The sequence below is a fragment of the Phyllostomus hastatus genome, unplaced genomic scaffold (genome assembly GCF_019186645.2).
Source record: "Phyllostomus hastatus isolate PE091 unplaced genomic scaffold, TTU_PhHast_1.1 phas_scaffold_585, whole genome shotgun sequence".
NCBI lineage: Eukaryota > Metazoa > Chordata > Mammalia > Chiroptera > Phyllostomidae > Phyllostomus > Phyllostomus hastatus.
The window spans coordinates 1,338,583-1,361,337 of record NW_025334037.1 but is presented as its reverse complement, the minus strand read 5'-3'; the positions used below and the strand labels follow the sequence as shown (position 1 = coordinate 1,361,337).

The following is a 22,755-nucleotide window of genomic DNA, read 5'->3' as shown; positions in this document are numbered from 1 at the left end:
GGGGCCCGGTCTGGGTGGATGCAGTGCCGGGGCCCTAAAAAAGCTGGACCGCGGGGAGCTAGGTTCGGCTCCGCCCCAGCAGGGCCGAGCTGGGAGCCTTGGCCGCATCTCAGGGAGGGGGCTGGTGGAGCCTGACTCGACTCCTCCACGACTAAGCCGAGCCGAGTGCCCCCCTGAATTCCGCCTCCTCGCGGCCTCTCCGGCGCTCCGGGGCTCTGACGTGGGACTGAGGGGCTGGGAGCGCCTCTGGGTCCCTGTGGGTCGCGGCGTGTGCGGAACTGCTGTAGCTCCTGGGCGCTGCTCGAGGAGACCCGCCTCCAGTAAAGCCTTCCCGGGCATTGTGGGCGTGGCTGTAGGCAGTCACGTTCCTGGGTCGAGGTCTAAGCCGGAAATGTGGATTCCGGCGTTAGAGCTCTTACGAACTGTGTGAGCAGATTCCTTAGGTTGGACACCGAAATCAGCAAGACAGAAGCGCTAGCTCTCCGGGCGAGGACTCCGGCTTTGGGGTCGCCTGTGGAGACTTAGTTTTACCCCAGGTGAGCTCCCCCAGGCCGTGGTCCCCTCTGCAGTCCACTCTAGCCTTGTCACAGAAAAAACAGCACAGTTGGCCCTAGCACGGAATACGGTGTTTGTTTGCCAGCACGTGGGAGGTGTTGGCAAAGCAGATTGATCCAGCCGGGCTGCAAATTTAAACGCAACTTTAGAAGAAAAAAGAATTTCCTCTTGTACTCCATCATATTGTGACTAATCTGTCCCTCATTGTCGCATATACAGATTTTTTAATTTGTCGATTGTAAGTAACCCCATGGTGAATATTGTTCTTTCTCCTGTTTTTTTCCCCTCTGTGTGTGTGTGTGTGTTATTCCTTGAGGTATAGAAGTGAAAATTACTGGAAAAAAGATTTAAACTGCTAAATTGCCCTGGGGGGTGGGGGGAACAATTTATGTTTTCGCATTAGAGTACACTTCTTGAATTCTGGGTAAAGTTTGTTAGTGTAGTTTTGTTTTAATGAATGATTTCTAGTGCCTTATTGTAGCACTTCATGAATATTAACAAGTTACTGTGTATGTTGTTCTAACACTTTTCAAAGGCTAAACTAAAGCTGAATTTTTTTTAAAACAGATTTTATTTTTAGAGAGAGGGGAAGGGAGAAACAAGGGAAGAGAAACATCAATGTGTGGTTGCCTCTCTCGTGCCCCCTGCTGGAGATCTGGACCACAATCCAGGCATGTGCCCTGACTGGGAGAGAATCCTCCACCGTTTGGTTCACAGGTCAGCACTCAATCCACCGAGCCACACCAGCCAGGGCTAAAGCTGGATTTTTAATAATGGGATTTTTAACATCTTAGTACTTATCACATGGGGAATTCCCTGACGTCGCAGTGAAGGGTGAACCACTGTTTTCTACAGACAGTTGCTAACTGATGTATAAACGTCTTTTTGCATGTTAATCTAAATTCAATTTTAAACACTTGGAAGACAGGAAATCTACCCCTTTGGTGTGTTTCTAGGAGAAGCGTCCTTTGATTCATGGTGGCCAAAGACAAGGAGTGGTGTTTAGCACTCTCCTGCAATGCCTCCTCTCCCTCAGTCCTCCTAAGGACAAATACAATTTTTTGATATGGATAGTTGACATTTTCCCAATTTCATGTGAACTCTAAATAAAAAGTAAATTTAGAAAACTTTTACTCTTTATTAATCTGTAATATGAGTTGTGTATAACATAGTGTTTGCTTCTTAAGTAAATGGGAATTTAAAGCCCCACAGACACCATCCCCACTTGATTATTGCCCCTAAGCCCCTCCCATATAGGAATTCTTTATCCCCTATTGCTATCACATCCCCTCTTCCCCTTCATAGCACTCTGCTTTCTTTTTTTTTTTTAATTGTTAAAATTTATTGACTAGAGAGAGGAAGGGAGAGGAGAGAGAAACATTGATTTGTTTTGTTGTTCCACTTACGTATTTACTGGTTAATTCTTGTATGTGCCCTGAGCAGGATGGAACACACAACCTTGACAAATCTGAAGGATGCTCTCTAACCAACTGAGCTATCCCTGGCCAGGGCGCCCTGCTTTGTTTCCTTAACAGGCTTATATCTGTCTCAAAGTGTGTTATTTATTACTGTCCGGTTCTAGAAAATGAAACCCCTTGAGTGTAGGGACCTTTCTATTTGTATATTGCAGTATTCTGATGTGACTTAGATGCTCAATATCTTCTTCGTGATAATTAAGCCCTTAAATCTTTGTTGATTTATTTTTCTCTCTTAATATAAATTCCAAAGATACAGAAGTCTCCCACCTACTCCTTCAGCCCCTAGCCCAAGTCCCCTTCCTGGAGGAAAGGTTGTTTTTTTTTTTTTTTTTTCAACTTTTAATTTCACCCCTTGTCTGCTTCCCTAAACTGGGAGGTCCTTGAACTAGGCTGGGGCAAAAGGGCTGGGTTCCCAATAGGAAGGGAAGAGTTCTTGGTCCACCGCCCTAGAACTTTAAATTCTTGGCACCCAGGCCCTCACACAGAACTGAAGAGGTAAATTTCCAACAAATGTACAGAATGACTGGGGGAAAGGAATTTCTTTAAAAGTTGAAAACAAGACTCAGTATAAGAACCATTTCCTGTATAAAGCCCTTCCTTGACTTACTCTACTTCCAAGTAAAAGACAATATTCCACACACCACACTTGCTGTCACACCTGGCATAGACTGTATAAAACACTTTGATTACCCTGGGCCTGCTGAGATCAAGTTTTGTCTTTAGAGTTTCAGCAACCAGCAGTGTCCCTTGACCCCTGAGGAGGCACTTAATACATGTCTCTGGAATAATTTAATAAAACTCTTGTGTTTCAGGGCCCTGGCCAGGTAGCTCAGTTGGTTAGAGCGTCTTCCCCATATGTCAAGGTTCTGGGTTTGATCCTCAGCCAAGGTACATACAGGGAGCAACCAATGAATGCACAAATAAGTGGAACAATATTGATGTTTCTGTCTTTCTAATTAATAAATAAAAATTTAAAAGGTAGCCCCAGAACATTTATTTTAAAAAAATCTCGTGTTCCTTAAAACAAAAGTGCCAAAATGAGTATGAAACCCATGCCCTGCCTCCACCAGCTGAGAACATGGCACAATGTTATGATTTAATTGCAGCAGTGTCCTAACTGAAATTCTTAATGATTGTTCTGATTTTTAAAATGTCTTGTTTCTGAGGAAAGTACTTACTGTACTAGAGAGACAGGGTTACACCCACTTGCCCTAGGACATAACTAATCAAATTTCCTGTTCTTTCCCTACCCAGTGTTGTTTCTAACTATAATGTTGCTAGGCAACTTCTACAGAATCCACGAGCCTGTGGTAATGTTATAATAACAGTAAAAATTTTGCCTCTAGATGTTGGCAGAACAAACTCAACCTGTTTATCCCCATTAAAGACAGATGACTTAGCACTTTAATACCACTATTGTCAGCTCATTTACCTTCCTTAGCACAAGCAGCAAGATTCCTGCTCTAAAGATTTGTTATTGAAATTCTTAAGTCACTCTCTCAAATACTTTTTACACAAGCACATGGATATCTGTGCATATTATTAACATAAGAATGCATCTTTGAATGAAAGAATCCTTTAGAACTGGGAACTAGTTTTTCAGTCTGTAGGAATGTTTCATACAATTAGCCAGTCTTTATCTAAAGCTGAATTTTTTTCTAATTTATGCTTTTGATTCTGGAAAAATAACCACTTTCTTGACACAAGAGCCTACTCTGACTTCTAATTTAAAAAAATAAAAAGTCATATTGGTCCTGGTCAAGTGGCTTAGTGGGTTAGAGCATCATTCCAATATGCCAGGATTGCAAGTTCAGTCCTCAGTCTCAACATATACCAGAAGCAACCAATGAACACATAAGTAAATGGAAAAACAAATCAATCTCTCTCTCTCTCTCAAAACTCAAATAAATGTTTTAAAACTTAAAAAAAACCCTCATGTTGGTCAAATCTGTTTTTCTCTTAAAAACCAAATAAACTTTAAAAAGTTAAGCTATCTTTCTTCATCTTCCTTGTTATCTCTACCTTTTCTCTTCGGCTGGTTCTCTCAGCAGACCTCACTCACTTCCACCCAGCTCTAACTGCCGGTTACCAACTGCCAGCTGGCCCAAGGAATCCAGATCTCAGGCTAGAATGTGGTAACTCCTGCCACTGCTCCTGTTTGACTTCCCAGGTACAGATTTGCCTGTTCTCACTTGTCTTAATACCCTGTGATGGATGACTTGGATGATGTTTGACTATTTCAGCACATGTTCGTTCATCAGCTCACCTTGAGAATATAGTGTGGTATAGTCAAATCCATTTCCTCCTTAGTTCAATGCATTAAATGTGAGACTAGCATTGTTCCTTACAGTGGTCAATAAATGTTATGTGTGCTTTTAATTATAGCACACTATTGTTGGAGAACAATCCACACTTGTTATTGGTTTTGTAACCAGTGAGGATAATCAAATCAAAACAGATAATATTGATATAATAAAGACTTACTTGAAAAGCATAGCTCAGGAAAAGTGATCATTTGAGAGATTGTATTTTAATGAAGTAAACATTTCATGTCTAAATAGCTTTTAAGGACTACTACTGGGTTGGCCAAAAAGTTCTTTTGTTTTTTTCCGTTAAGAAGTGCTTAGATGTCTTGAACTTTACTTGAAACAATTTTGTTAGACTGTATTGTGACAGCTGTCATATCTGCATACATAAAAAAAACCACTTATCAAAATTGGTTAATGTGTAGCCATTAAAATATTGAAAATGGAAGAAAATATACAACATTTTGGCATATTATCCTTTATTATCTCAAGAAAGGTAAAAATGCAACTGTAAGGCAAAAAAAGATTTGTGCAGTGGGTGGAGAGGGTACTGTGGCAGATTGAACATGTCAAAAGTGGTTTGGTAAGTTTCCTGCTGGAGATTTCTCCCTGGATGATGCTCCACAGTCAGGTAGACCAGTTGAAGTTTATAATGATCAAGTGGAAACAATAATTGAGAACAATCAACATTGTACCACGTGGGAGGTAGCCAACATACTTAAATTATCCAAATCAATAAAGTTGTTGGTGAAAATGAAAAATGTGTCTTTTATTTTACAGAAAAAGCTAAATGGACTTTTTGGCTAACTCAGTAATACACTATTGCCATTTATCCTTCTAACATTTATACAAGGTAGATCAAGGGCAGATTTCATTATATATTTTAGGTATGGATTATATGAATTATGTGAACTATATGCAAGAAGTTTGAGGATCTAAGAACCTCATTGAGTTTTTGCTTGGTGTCTTCAGCTTTGAGAAACCATTCTAGGGCACTTAAATGTTGTGTCTTTACATGCACAAAACCTTGACTATAATAAGCCTTATTCGTGAAAGAAGGCTTCAGGCCTGTTCCCAGTTATCTCAGCCCTTCCATAGGCCACCTAATCTTGAAAGACTTGATAGTCCACTGCAGTCGGTCAGCCCTGTGGCAATGACACAAACTTTAAGAATTTCCCAAGAGAAAATGCTGATGATCCCTGGCCCTATCCTTCCTAGCTAAGAGCAGAGTTCTTAACCAACATATTTACAATTATAGTTCTGTGAAGCAGTTAACCAAAACACGGTGCTTCCTACTTGCTTTTTTAAAACTCCTTTCTACTGGAAGGGAACTGAGTAGCCCCATTTTCTCCAATATTCCTTTTTTAAGTCCTTTACAGAGGCACAAAATGCTGCTTTTATCTGTATTCTTAATGAATTTCAATAACTGAAAAGGTCACTTCAGAGAAATGCTATGAATAGGAAGAATCATAAGGGAGTGCCAACAGAAAGCCAGGGCTCAGTACTCATTCAGATCATTGATTAATGGCCTCTCTTGGGCTAGTGGCATAGACAGGAAATGACCTGGATGACCATGAGGACTGCCTGTTGTTTGCTGGCCACACTGTGCTTATTTAAACCAGCTTTGTTCAGATTACTGCAGCACAAAAGATGTGATGACCCTTCTCCAGTGAGTCAAGGGGCCCTGTCTCTTCAGAAGAGTGAAAGGAGGCAAAGCAGACAGCCCATGCTGGTCTTTTGTGTAGCAACAGGAGTGTTTGGGTATTCCTGTGTTTTGATGACTCAGTGGTGAGTCAGTTTTAAAGTTCTGTAAAAGGCCTTGTTCAGCTCAGACAGGACTGAGAAATGAGCTCACCCCGTGGCTTGCCCAATAGTGTGTGATCTGATCAGACAACTGGTGATTTAAATGTGTACATGGAAAAACACCTACTTCCTGAATAAGGATGAACTAGTTCCTGAAGGCAGAAATCAACTTTACTTGGCAGTCATCTACTGAGTGCCTGCTATGTTCAAGCACCACCTGTGTCTACCCACTCCTCATTACCTTTATACAGGTCAGAATATGAGAAATGTCCTAAGTACTACAGTGAGCTGGGTGATTTTGAGGGAGCTAGGAGAGGCCTAGTGCCAGTGAAAGGGTAGGCACTGAGCCAGATGCTTTGCATGTTTATCTAATCTTTACAGAACCCTTCAAGAGAGGTATTTTTATACTCACATTTTACAGATGAAGAAAATGAAACCCAGATAAGCTTGCATCACACAGTCATGGAGCTAGTATTACTCAGACTCTCTTTCTGAGACTGTATTACTACTGGCTTAAACACAAGTTCTTTCTCCCCTGGCAAGAATGGAGTCAGGTCAGGGTGGGAACTAAGGGAGACATGATGAAGACAGAGTCCCTGCACGCCACTCCCCCCACCATGGGCTAGACCCATTATGCAGTGTGACACTCAAGTCTAGACAGAAGGGCGCACAGCTTGTATGGTGTGAATGAGGGAAGTGGGACCCCCCCGAGAGGCATGCTTGCACCTTTACTTTTTTGTTTTGCCATAAAACCTACATGTATTTTAAATTCTAAAATCAAGAGGGAAGGTCATAAAGACTGATACTATCCTGTGTTGCAAAAGTCCTGGGAAATACATTCTTATATACTGTGGGGTTGGGTGTAAATGGGTACTATTTTTTTTAAGATTTTATTTATTTATTTTTAGACAGAGGGGAAGGGAGGGAGAAAGGGAGAGAAACATCCATGTGTGGTTGCCTCTAACCTGCCTTGCACTGGGGACCTGGCCTACAACCCAGGCATGTGCCCTGACAGGGAATCGGACCGGCAACTCTTTGGTTCACAGGCCGGCTCTCAATCCATTGAGCCACACCAGCCAGAGCATATTTTAAAAATATTGTTTTGATGCTTTCTGTTACAATTTAAGTATTGATATTCTTTGACCTAGCAAGTCCACTGAAACATTTGCACAAATTTGCAAAAATGAGTAAGAGAGTGTTTATTGCTATATTTATTCATTCAGTAAATACTTAATGAGATTCTCCTGTGGGTCTGGCATCCCTCTGTGCACTAGGAACACACCAGTGAAACAAAATTTTGTTTTTAAAAAGTTTTTATTGATTGATTTTAGAAAGAGAAAGAAAAGATGGGAAAAAGAGAGAGAGAGAGAAATACCAATTTTGTTGTTCTTCTCATTTGTGCGTTCATTGGTTGATTCTTATATGTGCCCTGACCAGGGATTGAACCCACAACCTTGGCATACAGGGACAATGCTCTAACTAACTAACTAACTAACTAAGCTATCTGGCCAGGGCATTTCAGGGCATTCATTTAAGTTTTTACTTAAATGAAACTTTTGAGGTCTCTGGTGAATACAGAAAATACATAAAAAACCAAATGTACAAAAAAATCAAGTAGTGATAAATTATTTTTAAAAAATAAAAGGGATTAAGAAATGGTAGAGGATTGGAGCGAAGTGCTACTTTAAGCAGTGTGATCTAGGAAGACTTTTCTGGAGCGGTGTCATGTGAGCAGGAACCAGAATGAAGTGAGGAACTCAGCCAAATGGAGAACTGGAGGAAGGGCATTCTACGCATATTGGTTATCATACCAAAAATCAGAAGCCACACAGATGTCCACTAACTACTAAGTAACAGCAGTTCACAAAATAATGAGACAGAGCTATATGTACAAAATGAAAAGATATCTAAGATATAATGAAAAAAGTTGCAAAACTCTATTGTGATTCTGTTAAAAAAATAATAAGAAGCTCTTTCCGTGCCTGGCACAGCAGCTGTGGCCCGTAGTCCCAAGAAGCATCTGAAGCATGTAGTAGCTGCAAAGCATTGGATGCTGGATAAACTGACCGCTGTGTTTGTGCCTTGGCCATCTACTGGTCCCCACAAGCTGAATGTCTCTCTCTCATCATTTTCCTAAGGAATGGACTTAAATGTGCCCTAACAAGAGATGAGGTAAAGAAGATCTGCATGCAGCGGTTTCTTAAGATCAAAGGCACAGTCCCAATGGATATAATCTCCCCTGCTGGTTTTAAGGGTGAGATCAGCATTGACAAGACTGGAGAGAATTTCTGTCTGATCTGTAACACCAAGCGTCGCTTTGCCATCCATCGGATTATACCTGAGAAGGCCATGTGCAAACTGTGCAAAGTAAGGAAGGTCTTCATGGGCACAAAAGGAATTCCTCATCTGTAATGCATGATGCCCGCATCATCTGCTACCCTGATCCCCTCATCAAGGTGAACAACACCATTAGATTGATTTGGAGACTGGCAAAAGTACTGATTTCATCAAGTTTGACCCTGGTAAGCTGTGTATGGTGACTGGAGGTGTTGACTTGGGAAGAACTGGTGTAGTAACCAACAGAGAGACACTCCCTGGTTCATTTGACATAGTTCATGCGAAAAACACCAGTGCAAACAGCTTTCCCCCAGCTCTCCAATATTTGTGTTACTGGCAAAGGCAACAAACCATGGATCTCCTTTCCCTGTGGAAAGGCTATTGGCTTCAGCATTGCTGAAGAGACACTGGTAGCCAAACAGAGCAGTGGGTGAGACAGGCTCTAGGTAGCATGATTGGAAGAGTCTTTGTAATTAATTAAAGACAACATGGCATTAAAAAAATAAAAAAAGAAAAGTAATCTAAAACAAATATATTTACCACAAGAAGATATCTGTAGTAATACACAAAATTGTCAAAAAAACCCCCAAAAAACAAAAAACAAACCAAAACACTTCATTTCTACCCTGGCTGGTGTGGCTCAGTGGGGTGAGCGCCAGCTTGCAAACTGAATGCCTGAGTTGTGGGCCAGGTCCCCAGTGGGGGACACGTGAGAGGCAACGATTGATGCTTATCTCACTCTTTCTCCCCTCTCTAAAAAATAAATAAAGTCTTTAAAAAAGAAAACCCTCGCTACTAAGGGTTATCTTATGGATTGATTGAGAGAACAAGTCAAAGTGCCAAGGTGCTGAATGAAGAGACAGCCAGGAGGAAGGCCTTATCACTTGCTAGAAAAGAATAGGGCAGACGGAAGCATGACAAGTCCTGAAGACCTATTCCCTTCCCTTTTCTGATGCACTAGGAACTCAACTCTCAGGTGGCTGATGCCTGAGCCCTTCTTGCCTTTCCTCCCTTCTCCATACTCCTATCTCTCTCCTCTAGCTTTGCTCTTGGGAAAAGAGATGGTGCTTCTGTTTTCTTAGCCTGGATACTTCATTTGAACTGGTCTTACCGCCTGTCTCAGACAATAAGCAGCTTGTGCTCTGGCTGCAGCCTGTGGTGAGGTGCTGATAAGGAACAGGGCTTCCAGGATTCTTCTAATTTACTATACATCCCCTTCTTTTAAAAAAAAAAATTGTGACCTTGCAAGGTAGCTCAGTTGGTTAAATCATCCCAATATGCCAAGGTTGTGGGTTTGATCCCTGGTCAGGGCACATACAAAAATCAACCAATGAATGCATAAATAGTTGAGCAACAAAGCAGTGTTTCTTTCTCTCTCCCTCTCTCTAAAAAATTAATTAATTAATTTTAAAAAGGTTTTGTAATTTTTAAAAAATTTTGTAAAAAGACTATTTATTTTTAGAGAGGGGGGAAGGATGGAAAAAGAGGGAGAGAAACTTCAATATGCAAGAGATACATTGACCAGTTGCCTCTTGCACACCTCCAAGTGGGGACCTGGCCTGCAGCCCAGGCATGTGCCCTGACTGGGAATCAAACTGGCGACTTTTCAGTTCACAGGCTGGCACCCAATCCATGGAGCCACACCTGACAGGGCTATAATTTTATTTATTTATTTATTTATTTATGTACTTATTTATTTTTAAAAAAGATTTTATTTTTAGTGAGAGAGGAAAGGAGGGAGAAAGAGAGGCAGAGAAACATCAGTGTGTGGTTGCCACTCATGTGCCCCCTAATTGGGACCTGGCCCACAACCGAGGCATATGCCCTGATTGGGAATCCAACCCAGTCAAGCGACCCTTTGGTTTGCAGGCCGGCACTCAATCCGCTGAGGCACACCAGCCAGGGCTAGGTCTGTAATTTTTAAATTACAGTTGACAATATTATATCAGTTTTGGATATACAGCATATAATTTATGAAGTGATCCTCCCCATAAGTCTATTGCCCACCTAGCACCATACATAGTTTTTACGATATCGTTGACTATATTCCTTATGCTGTACTTTACAGCCCCATGACTATTTTGTGACTGCCATTTGTATTTCTTAATCTCTTCACCTTTTTCACTCAGCTCTCATCTCCCTCCCATCTGGCAGCCATCAGTTTGTTCTCTATCTCTACAAATCTAGTTCTGTTTTATTTGTTCTTTTATTTTGTTCTTTAGATTTCACATATAAGTGAAATCATATGGTGTTTGTCTTTCTCTGTCTGACTTACTTCACTTAGGATAATACTCTCTAGGTGCATCCATCTTGTCACAAATAGAAAGATTTCATTCTTTCTTGTGGCCAAGCAATATCCCATTGCATATATGTGCCACTTCTCTATTCATTCGTCTGTCAGTGGATACTTAGATTGTTTCAATATCTTGGCTATTATAAATAATGCTTCAATGAACAAAGGGCTGCACATATTTTTTATAGGCTCACTTCTAAGTATGAAAGAAAAGGCTTCATCCCTGGTTATCAGCTTCAGAAGATTAAGTGAACCAGGAGTTGAGTTTAGGAGATAGAATGATCACACACACTCCTGCCAGTATTGATGGAATCACCTGTCTCCTTCAAGGTTTTTGAAGCAGCCAAGGATTAAGTGTCTGGTGCCCACCTCCACTGCCTCCCACCACTGCCAAGCTCTGCTGACTTCCAGAGCCCTGTGTGTCTATATGCTTGTCAACCAATTGTTGGAAATAACATAAGACCACATAGGAATGACCAGTATAAAACAAATACACACAAAAAGTTCTGTGCTCTTATACTGTTTATAACAATTTTTCAGTTGATTAACTTGGATTTCTATGTAGGCAATCATATAGTTGATAATTCTCTCCTTCCAGAATTTATGAATCTTATTTTGTTTTATTGTCTTATTGCATTAACTAGCATTTCTAGAACAACAATAAAAAATAGGAGAGGTGTTCAGTGTCCAGATAGCTCAGTGGGTTAGAACATGGCACTAAAAATAGGAGAGGTGATGAGCATCATTGTCTTGCTGCTGACTTTAATGGGAACATTAAGGATAATATTGGGTCATAAGATGTGTATACATGTATACATCACGTACACAGGATTTATATCTGTTATACTAAAGAAGTATTTTTTTATCAGAATATAAAAAATGAATATTAAACTATCAAATTTTTAGCATTTCTCTGAATTCTGTTTTTTCCTTTTTATTCATGTGGAAAATTCAATTAATGAATTTTCTTAGATTTTATGACTTGATTCTTCCCAAAATAAATGTACTTAGTAAAGTTGTTTTTAAAATATACCGCAAGTAGCCCTGGCTGGTGTGGCTCAGTGGATTGAGTGCCGGCCTGCAAACTAAAAGGTCATAGGTTCGATTCCCAGTCAGGGTATATGCCTAGGTTTCAGCCCAGGTTCCCCACTTGGGGACATGTGAGAGGCAACCAATCAATATATCTCTCACACATTGAAGTTTCTCTTCCTCTCTTTCTCCCTCCATCCCCCTCTCTTTAAAAAGGAAATAAGTAGTTCTTTTAAGATGAACTCTTGGGAGTTCTGGCCAAGATGGAGGAGTAAGTAGAAACCCGTCACTTCCTCGCACAACCAAAAGGAGGAAAACAACCAATTTAAAACCAATAAACAATCAGAAGTGCCAGAAAATGAAACTGCATAGAACTCTGACAACCACGGAATTAAAGAAACATTCAAACAGAGCAACCAGACTGTGGGGTGAGGCGGCAGGCTGCATGGGAGGGACTGACTTAAGGGGAAACTGAGGCTCGGAGCTGACTGTGGACTATGGCAGGGCTTGCCTCATTGGGAGAAACTGCCAGTCTCACACAGAGTTCATTGAAAAAATGCACTAGAGCTGAGCAGGTGAGCTGCATTGTTCCCTCTCTGGCCCCTCCCCTGCAGTACAGCCAGAAGTTTTGCCCTGCGGGGAAGGGAGAAGAATACCTAAGGTCCCAACCCCTTACAACTTATCAGGTACACAAAGACAAAGAAATAGATCCAAAATAAAAGAACAGAGTAAAACCTCAGAAAGAGAGCTAAGCGATGAGGAGATAGCCAACCTATCTGATAGAGAATTTAAAGCCCTGGTAATCAAAATGCTCACAGGATTGATTGAGCTTGGTTGCAGAATGAAAAAAAAACAAATGAAAGATACCTAAAATGAAATAAAGCAAAATATTCAGGGAACCAACAGTGACAGGAAGGAAACCAGGACTCAAATCAATGATTTGGAAGAAAAGGAAGAAATAAAAATCCAACCAGAACATAATGAAGAAAAAAGAATTTAAAAAAGTGAAGAGAATTTTACAAACCTTGGGGACAACCTGAAATATTCTAATATCTGAATTATAGGGGAGCTGAAAAGAGAAGAACAACAGCAAGAAATTAAAAACTTATTCGAACAAATAAGGAAGGAAAACTTCCCCAATCTGGTAAAGGAAACAGACTTTCAGGAAGGCCAGAGAGTCCCAAAGAAGTTCGACCCAAAGAAGAACACACTAAGGCACATCATCATTAAGTTATCCAAGATTAAAGACAAAGAATCTTAAAAGCAGCTAGTGGAAAGGAAAGAGTTACCTACAAAGGAGTTCCCATAAGACTGTTAGCTGATTTCTCAAAAGAGACCTTACTAGCAAGAAGGGGCTGGAAAGAAGTATTCCAAGTCATGAAAGGCAAGGACCTACATTCCAGATTCCTCTACCCAGCAAAGCTATCATTTTAGAATGGAAGGGCAGATAAAATGCTTCCCAGATAAGGTCAAGTTAAAGGAATTCATTATCACCAAGCCCTTATTATATGAAATATTAAAGGGACTTATCTAAGAAAAGGAAGATAAAAAATATGAACAGTAAAATGATGACAAACTCACAACTATCAACAAATGAGCCTAAAAATATAAAAGAAAGAAAAACAACGAAAACAAAAACTAAGCGAACAACTAGATCAGAATAGGAACAGAATCAGAGAGATGGACATCACATGGAGGGTTTTCAGTGGGGAGGGGGAGGAGAGGAATAGGAGAGAAAAGTACAGGGAAGAAGAAGCATAATTGGTAGGCGTTAAATAGATCGGGAGAGGTCAAAAATGGTATGGGAAACAGAACTCAAAGAACTTATATGTACAACCCTTTGGACATGAGCTAAGGATGGGGGGATGCTGAAGGGTTGGGTGCAGGGTGGAGGGGGGATAAAGAGAGAAAAATTGGGAAAACTAATAGCATAGTCAATAAAATAATTTTTTAAAAGTAAATAAATGAAATACTTAATTAATAAATAAAATATACCACAAGTATACCTGAAACTAATACAAAATAATATTGAAAGTTGACTTCCGGCCAAGATGGAGGCATAGGTAGACACACTGTGCCTCTTCGCACAACCAAGATAGGAACAACAACAATTTAGAAACAGAATAACACCCGGAACTGCCAGAAAATTGAATTGTATGGAAGTCAGACAACCAAGGAGTTAAAATAGACACATTCATCCAAACTGGTAGGAGGGGCAGAGTCGGGAAGCCGGGCAGAGAGGGATCGCGAGGCACAAAGAGTGTTGGGACTAGGTGCGTAAGACCGCAGCAGGCAGATCCTGGGTGTGCAAGCGGTGGCTGGCAAACCCTGGCTGAGGCGTGGCAACTGGCAGACCCAGTGAGGTGGCAATTGTGAAGCAAGGCACTGAGCGTGACCCAGGATTCTAGCACTGGGAAATAAAGCCTTGGGGCACTGATTGAAAACACCTGAGGGGGTTGAGGCACAGGGAGAGACTTCCAGCCTCACAGGAGAGGTCACTGGAAAGACATGGGGTCACAAGCCCACCCACATGAGAATCAGCACCAGAAAGGTGTAGTTTGCTTGGGGAGAGTGGCAGAAGGGACTGAAATCGGCAGAGAGTGGAGCAAGCGCCATTGTTCCCTCTCAGATCACGTCCCCACGTAGAGCATCACAACCCAGCAACTGGGTTGCCCTGCCATGGTGAACACCTAAGGCCCCACCCCTCATATGTAACAGGCACGACCAGACCAAAGACCGGGGCGGGGGAGGGGGGACAGATGGCTCAAACAGAAGAACAAATGAAAGCTCCAGAACCCATCTTTTTAAGTGACCAAGAGATAGCCAACCTATCAGATGCACAGTTCAAAACACTGGTGATCAGGAAGCTCACAGAATTGGTTGATCTTAGTCGCAAATTAGATGAAAAATGAAGGCTACAATAAGTGAAATGCAGAAAAATACACAGAGAACCAATAGTAATGGAAAGAAAGCTGGGTCTCACATCAATGGAATGGACCAGAAGGAAGAAAGAAACAACCACACAGAAAAGAATGAAGAAAGAAGAATTAAAAAAAGGAGTGGCTTAGGAACCTCCGGGACATCTTTAAACATTCCAACATCCGAATTATAGGGGTATCAGAAGGGGAAGAGGAAGAGCAACAAGTGGAAAACTTATTTGAACAAATAATAAAGGAGAACTTCCCCAATCTGGCAAAGGAAATAGACTTCCAAGAGGTCCAGGAAGCTCAGAGAGTCCCAAAGAAGTTGCACCCAAGGAGGAGCACACCAAGGCACATCATAATTACATTAGCCAAGGTAAAAACAAAGGAGAGAATCCTAGAAGCAGCAAGAGATAAGGAAACAGTCACCTACAAAGGAGTTCCCATCAGACTGTTAGCTGATTTCTCAAAAGAGACCTTACAGGCAAGAAGGGGCTGGAAGGAAGTATTCCAAGTCATGAAAGGCAAGGACCTACATCCCAGATTGCTCTATCCAGCAAAGCTTTCATTTAGAATGGAAGGGCAGATAAAGTGCTTTCCAGATAAGTCAAGTTAAAGGAGTTCATCATCACCAAGCCCTTATATGAAATGTTAAAGGGACTTATCTAAGAAAAAGAAGATAAAAAACATAAAATGACAGCAAACTCACAATTATTAACAACCACACCTAAAGAAAAAACAAAAACAAACTAAGCAAACAAGTAGAACAAGAGTAGAACCACAGAAATGGAGATCACATGGAGGGTTATCAACAGGGGAGTGGGAGGAGGAGAGAGGGGGAACAGGTACAGAGAATAAGTAGCATATATGGTAGGTAGAAAATAGACAGGGGGAGGGCAAGAATAGTATGGGTAATGTAGAAGCTAAAGAACTTATGACACATGGACATGAACTAGAGGGGGGAATGTGGGTGGGAGACGGTGTGCAGGGTGGAGGGGGATGGAGGGGGTAATGGGACAGCTGTAATAGCATAATCAATAAAATATTTTTAAAAATAATGTTGAATGTTAACTAATTGAAAATTTAAAAAATAAGATAAACTGTGTTTTGTGTTCATATGTTTTGTTTAGTCATTTTGCATCTATATTTATAAATGGGACTGGTTCATAGTTTTCCTGTTGTATAATCTTTATAAGAATTTGGCTTCATGAAACACTTGGATGTTTACTTCTTGTTTCATGCTTTGGAATATCTTTACTAGTATGAGAAACACTGATTCCCTAAAAGTTTGAAAGAAATTGTTCATTAACGTATATAGGGTCAGCATTTTTTCCCCCAAGGTATATAGCTTTTAACAGTTTTTGTTCACCATGATTTGTCTGATTAGATTTTCTACTTTTTCTGAGTCACTATTGGTAATATATATTTCCTTGGAGTATTATCCATTTTGTTCAGATTTTAAGTTGTATTTGCATAGGAATGGGCAAAGTATTCCCTTGTATTTCTTATCATTTCCTCTGTACGCATGGGTATAATCCTTTCCCATTCCTAATTTAAATACTTATGTTTTGTCTTCCTTTTTTATTATGTTAGCTAGTGGCTTATCATTTTTATTGTTTGCTTCTTCCTATGCACCAAAGAACTAGATCTTAGATTTATTCATCTATTATATTGTTTTTCTGATTTTGAAATAATTCATTTTATCTTTATCTTTATTAATTTTTCCTTTCACTTTCTTTAGATTTTGCTTTGCTGTGACTTTCTTCCCCCTTCCAATTTCTTGTGTTGTCTTCTTTGTTAATGGATTTATATTTTTTTATTCAGATAACAATGTTTAAGGTCATGGATTTTCTTGTGAATACAGCTTTGGCTGCATTCCATAAGTAGTGTTTCATTGAGTTCGTTTTGAAGTAGTCTATATATAATACAGTTTTTTAAACTTTGTACTGATGTATAATATACATACAGGAAAACAAACATATCAAAATACGTACAGTTTGGTGAATATTCAAAATTTCAACACCCATATTAAGAAACAGGATCTTACCGACACTTGAGGACCAGCTAAATAATTTATAGGGAGCAGTGAGAAATGAAAATACAATGTTCAAATTTTATTAAGGACTTTAGGATGGTGACAGCAGATCATTACATCAACTACAGGGTCTCTCTAAGTTCAGTGCCCTGTGCCCATGAAACTGACCCCACCAATGCCCCTCACCCCTCTGGGCTCTCTTCCTATCCCTAATGCCACCTCCCCACCAAGTGTATCTGGTATCTTGACTCCAAGTGGCAGGTATAGTTTTGCTTGTACTCTTATCTTTCCATGTCTAGCTTTGTTTGCTCAACATTGTATTGTGAGGATCATCTATACTTTTACATAGAGTTGAAGATCATACATTTTCATTCCTTTATAGTTAATCTTAGTCTGTAATTCAGTTTTAGTTTGTCACTGATTGAAGAGTTATTTAGGAAACCTTGAAAAATTTTCCTAGTGGTTGAGCACATTAAGCCTAAGGTGAGTAAGGACTACTTCCTAGTTTCAGGCTCTTTTTCCTCTGAATGAGTGAATCCTTACTCATAGAACATGTAGTATGAGTAAGACACAGTGAGATTTATTCACTCCTTATGTTCTTCTGCTACCCAATAAGGAAGAAAGAGGAAGAAAGCTAGCCAAAGAAAGTATGCAAGGCATGTCCATTACTTTAGGCTCTCCTGGAAAAGTGAGTGGTGGGCCCTTTTTGTTAATGGAGGCAGCTGAGTGCAGTCTTTTTTTTTTTTTAATATATTTTATTTATTTATTTTTAGAGGGGAATGGAGGGAGAAAGAGGGAGAGAAACATCAATGTGTGGTTGCCTCTCACATGGCCCCCACTAGGGACCTGGCCTGCAACCCAGGCATGTACTCTGACTGGGAATCGAACTGACGACCCTTTGGTTTTGCAGCCCATACTCAATCCACTGAGCTACACCAGCCAGGGCTGAGTGCAGTCTTGACGCTGAGAATGTCTGGACGCATGACACGTGCGAGGGGCCACTGCCCAGACCACCTGGCTAGTTGCTGGCAGAGGGAAGGGAGGGAAGAGAGAAAGAGAAACATCGATGGGCTGCCTCCCACATGTGCCCTAACTGAGGAACAAGCCCGAAAACTGGGAAAATGCTGACTTTCAGTTAGAAATTAGTGAATATCTTCAGTTAGAAGATTGCTGGAGAGCCCATGGGCCTTGGGGAAAGAATGCCTTGCTTAGGCTCTATACAGATTCAGAGACTTCTGGCCAAGGTGGAGGCATAGGTAAACAAGCTTTGCCTTCACACATAATCACAGCAAAAATTACAACTAAACTACAAAAAGAAATCACCCAGATTCATCAGAAAATTAGCTGTATGGAAGTCTGGCAAACAAGGATTTAAAGAAGCCATATTTATCCAGACAGGCACCTTTTCTACAATAGGCCACACTGCTAACAAGGGAGTCAAAGCAGCTGTACCTAATACACAGAAACAAACATGGAGGCTGCCAAATTGAGGAGATGAAGAAATATGGCCCAAATGAAAGAACAGAACAAAACTCCAGGAAAAGAACTAAACAAAACAGAGAACCAACCTATCAGATGCAGAGTTCAAAACACTGGTGATCAGGATGCTCAAAGAACTCACTGGGTACTGCAATAGCATAAAAAGGATGAAGGTTGCATTAAATCAAGGGTGTCAAACTCATTTTCACCAAGGGCCACATCAGCTTCGTGGTTGCCTTCAAAGGGCCAAAATAATTTTAGGACTGTATAAATGTAACTACTCCTTAACTGTTAAGGAGTTGAAATCACATTCGACCCTTTGAAGGCAACCAGGAGGCTGATGTGGCCCCCAGAAAATGAGTTTGACACCCCTGCATTAAATGAGATAAAGAAAAATCATCAAGTGGGGATGAAGCTGAGATTCAAATCAACAATTTGGAACATAAGCGGAAAAAAAGTCTTCAATCAGAAGAGCAAGAAGAAAAGAGAATTCAAAAAAATGAGAATAGAATAAGGAGCCTCTGGGGCATCTCCAAATGTACCAACATCTGAATCATAGGGGTGCCAGAAGAAGAAGAAAAACAAGAAATTGAAAACTTATTTGAAAACATAATGAAAGAAAACTTCCCTAATTTGGTGAAGGAAGTAGACATACAAGTCCAGGAAGCACCTGAATCCCATACAAGTGGGACCCAAAGAGGACCACACCAAGACACATCATAATTAAAATGCCAAAGGTTAAAGGCAGAGAATCTTAAAAGCAGCAAGAGAAAAGCAGAGAGTTATCTACAAAGGAATTCCCTTAAGACTGTCAGCTGATTTCTCAAAAGATACTTTGCAGGCAAGAAGGGACTGGTCAAAAGTATTTAAAGTGATGAAAAGCAAGGACCTACAATCTAGATTGCTCTATCCAGCAAAGAGATAATTTAGAATGGAAGGGCAGACAAAGTGCTTCCCAGACAAGGTAAAGCCAAAGGAGTTCATCATCACCAAGCCATTATTATATAAAATATTAAAGCAACTTATTTAAGAAAATGAATAAGATCAAGATTATGAACATTAAAATGGCAACAAATGCACAACTATCAGCAACTGAATCTAAAACACAAACTAAGCAGCCCTGGCTGGTGTGGTTCAGTAGATTGAGCACAGGCTGCCAACCAAAGGGTCACTGGTTTTGTTCCCAGTGAGGGCACATGCCTGGGTTGCCAGCCACGTTCCCCAGTGGGGGGGCACGCAAGAGGCAACAGCACATTGAATTTTCTCTCCCTCTCTTTCTCCTCCCCTTTCCCTCTCTAAAAAAAATATAAATAAATACAATCTTTTTTAAAAAGTTAAAAAATAAAAATACAAAAAGCAAACTAGGCAAACAAGCAGAACAGGAACAGAATCGTAAGTATGAAGATCATTTGGAGGGTTATCAGCTGCGAGGGGGAAAGGGGGGAAAAGGTTCAAGGATTAAAAAGTACAAATTGGTAGGTACAAAATAGATGGGGAGATGTTAAGAACAGTATAGGAAATGGAAAAGCTAAAGAACTTATATGCATGGACATGAACTAAGAGAAGGGGTTGCTGGAGGGAATGGTAGTACCAGGCAGAGGGGGGCAAAGGAGAAGAAATTGGGACAACTGTAATAGCAAAATAATAAAACATTTTAAAACTTTTTAAAAAACAGAATGGCTGGATATTGAGGGATGAATAGCCCAAATAAGTAGTACACCAATCCTTAAAGAATACAAGGCCTTTCCAGAAAAAGTCCAGCCATTGTTAATGTAATTACGGTTTGCGTGACATTGATGTAAACTGGCCACCAAGGAGAGGGAGAGTGGACTGGAATGTGCATGCATGAACAATGACAACTTCACTGTACTAGTCAGTGTGGGTGGTAGATGCCATTGAATGAGCATGTGTACTGTGTAGCTGTCATATTCAAAATGACTGAGCGAGTAGAGCAATGAATCTGTATCAAATTTTGCATTAAGCTTGAACATTCCTCCATGGAAACTATCAGATGATTTGGAAGGCCACAGCTATGGGCAACTGGTGGTTGGCAGCTTCATCACGACAACACACCCACTCATGCAACATATCTGGTGTGGATTTTTTTTTGTGAAACATCAGGTCACTCAGCCCCACTATAGCCCAAGTTTGGCACCCCGTGACTTGGCTTTTCCCAAAACTAAAATCATACCTTTGAAATGGAAGAGATTTCAGAACATCGATGAGATTCAGGGGAATATGAGAGGGCAGTTGATGATGATTGGGAGAACTGTGTGAGGTGCCAAAGTGCCTACTTTGAAGGGGACTGAGATGTCATTGTCCTATGTACAATGTTTCTTATATCTTGTATCTTCTTCAATAAATGTCTCTATTTTTCATGTTACATGGCTGGATACCATCTGGACAGACCTTTGTATATCACTAAAAGCCAATCATACTTCTACATTTAAACCTAACGTTGAAGCCTAAATTCAAACTATTTATTGTAATCAACTTGTACCAGCGAGCCTATACCCCAAATTTGATGACCAAACAGAAAACCTTTTAATAAAATGCAATTTGTTTGAAATAGAGGACCTCATTAATGTCACTGGGATTCTTTCTTGAAAACAACCATTTTATTTCTTTTAAAATAGATATTTAAAAAGCTCATAATACAAAATTCAAAAGGTACAAAAATGTATACAATGAAAAGTAAGTCTCCTTTTTACCCCCAGCCTCCAGCCTATTACCTAGAGGCAACCAACATTATTATTTTCTTGTATATTTTTTCAGAAGTAGTTTATGCAAATATATGTAATCTTTTATACATTTTTATAAGAAATTGTAACATAGATGCATACTGTTGCAAAACTTGCTTTTTCACTTAATATTTTGGGAGATTGCTTCATATGAATGCATACAGGACTGCCTCATTTTATTTATAAGATGAACCATAATTTTTTAAAAAGGTTTGTCTTCTTTTTTAGCAGCTCCATTGAAATAAGTTTATGTACCATAATGTTCACCTATGGAAAGAATACAATTCAATTATTTTTAATTTATAGAATTATGTTACCATCACCACAATCCAGTTTTAGAATATTTCTATCCTAAAAAGTTTTCTTATACCCATAATTTATCTTTTCATCATTTAATTAGACTTTGCTTTTCCCTTTTCAGTAATTCATTTTAATGTTCCCCGGAGCCGTGACACTTTGTTTTCCCACCCAGCACCGCACAGCATTTAGAATGGTGAAGATACGCAGGGAGAGCATTTCAAACCTCATGTAGTACTGACTCTGTCTCTCAAAGAGTAGCTATTCTCCTTTTCATTCAAAGCTGCTGTGGATTTGGAGAGTGAGATATAGGAGATCCTGAACATGCTGCCAGTGAGCTGCTTGCTTTCCCTTTCTTTCTCTCTTCACCGAAATTAATGGAGTCTTAAGAACAGATTGGTTGGGGGAGATGGGCAGGCATCTGCTCTCTCCTCCAGAACATGGCTAGTCATGGTGGACAGTAGCTATGTCACCATGGCTGTGAGAAGTGGGAAATGGAAAGAAAGCATGGGACCTCTCCATGTTTACTAACACCCTCTCCGACAGGACCCTTCGTGTGGCTGATGGTCGCCAGGACTGATCAGAGTGTGTCTTGTTCTACCTGCAATGGAATAGATGGCAGCAGAAGGACACATACCTGGGAGAGAAAAGATGGTAGCAGTGTCGTCACCTGGTCCAGAATGGGAAAACATTACAGGACGGCCCATTGCTGTGGTTTTGCGTTTCTCTGCATCTTGCCTCAGTTCTACTCACTCGTCTCTTGCCTCAAATCAAAGCTTGTCCATAGTCAGTGCTCCAGAATGGGAAGTATCATTAAAATAGACAATGTAAATAAAAAGTACTTCTTTCTGATCCTGTTCTTTCAAAACTAGAGCTTTTTGTTGTTGTTCTTGTTTTTCTCAGGTCACTTTTTTGTCATTTTAAAAATAAGAGTCATGTGCTCTCTCTCTTCAAGCAGGCAGGGAGCAGCCCCCTGGCAGATGCAGACATGCAGATCTTCGTGCAGATCCTGACAGGCAAGACCATCACCCTCGTGGTTGAGCCCAGCGACACCGTTGAGATGGTCTCAACGGCTTAAAATCCAAGACAAGGAGGGCATCCCGTCTGACCTGCAGCACCTGATTTTTGCAGGCAAACAGCTGGAGGACGACCACATTCTCTCAGACTACAGTATTGAGAAAGAGTCCACCCTGCACTTGGTGCCTCACCTACAGGGTGGCATCATCGAGCCTTCCCTCTGCCAGCCAGAAGTACACCTTCGAGGAGGTGCAAGCATTAGCCCTACCTGTACCGTGGTGCTGTCCACTGACTGAAGAAATGCGGCCTAGCCAGCAACCTGCGCCCGAGAAGATTAAATAAGGCCCCTCCGCCACCTCCTCCACTGCGGGTTCAGCCTTCTGCCTGAACCCCGTGGCCCTGGGCCTTCAATAAAGTTTCCCTTTTGTTGACTGGGAAAAAAATTAAAAATAAAATAAGAGCTA

The 22,755-nt window shown here is 40.6% G+C and overlaps 2 pseudogenes; both read left to right on the top strand.

Annotated features, from left to right (window-relative positions):
• The first annotated feature begins 1,222 nt into the window (after positions 1–1,222).
• LOC123810037 lies at positions 1,223–22,755 on the top strand (annotated as a pseudogene).
• Positions 8,193–9,200, top strand: LOC123810036 (annotated as a pseudogene).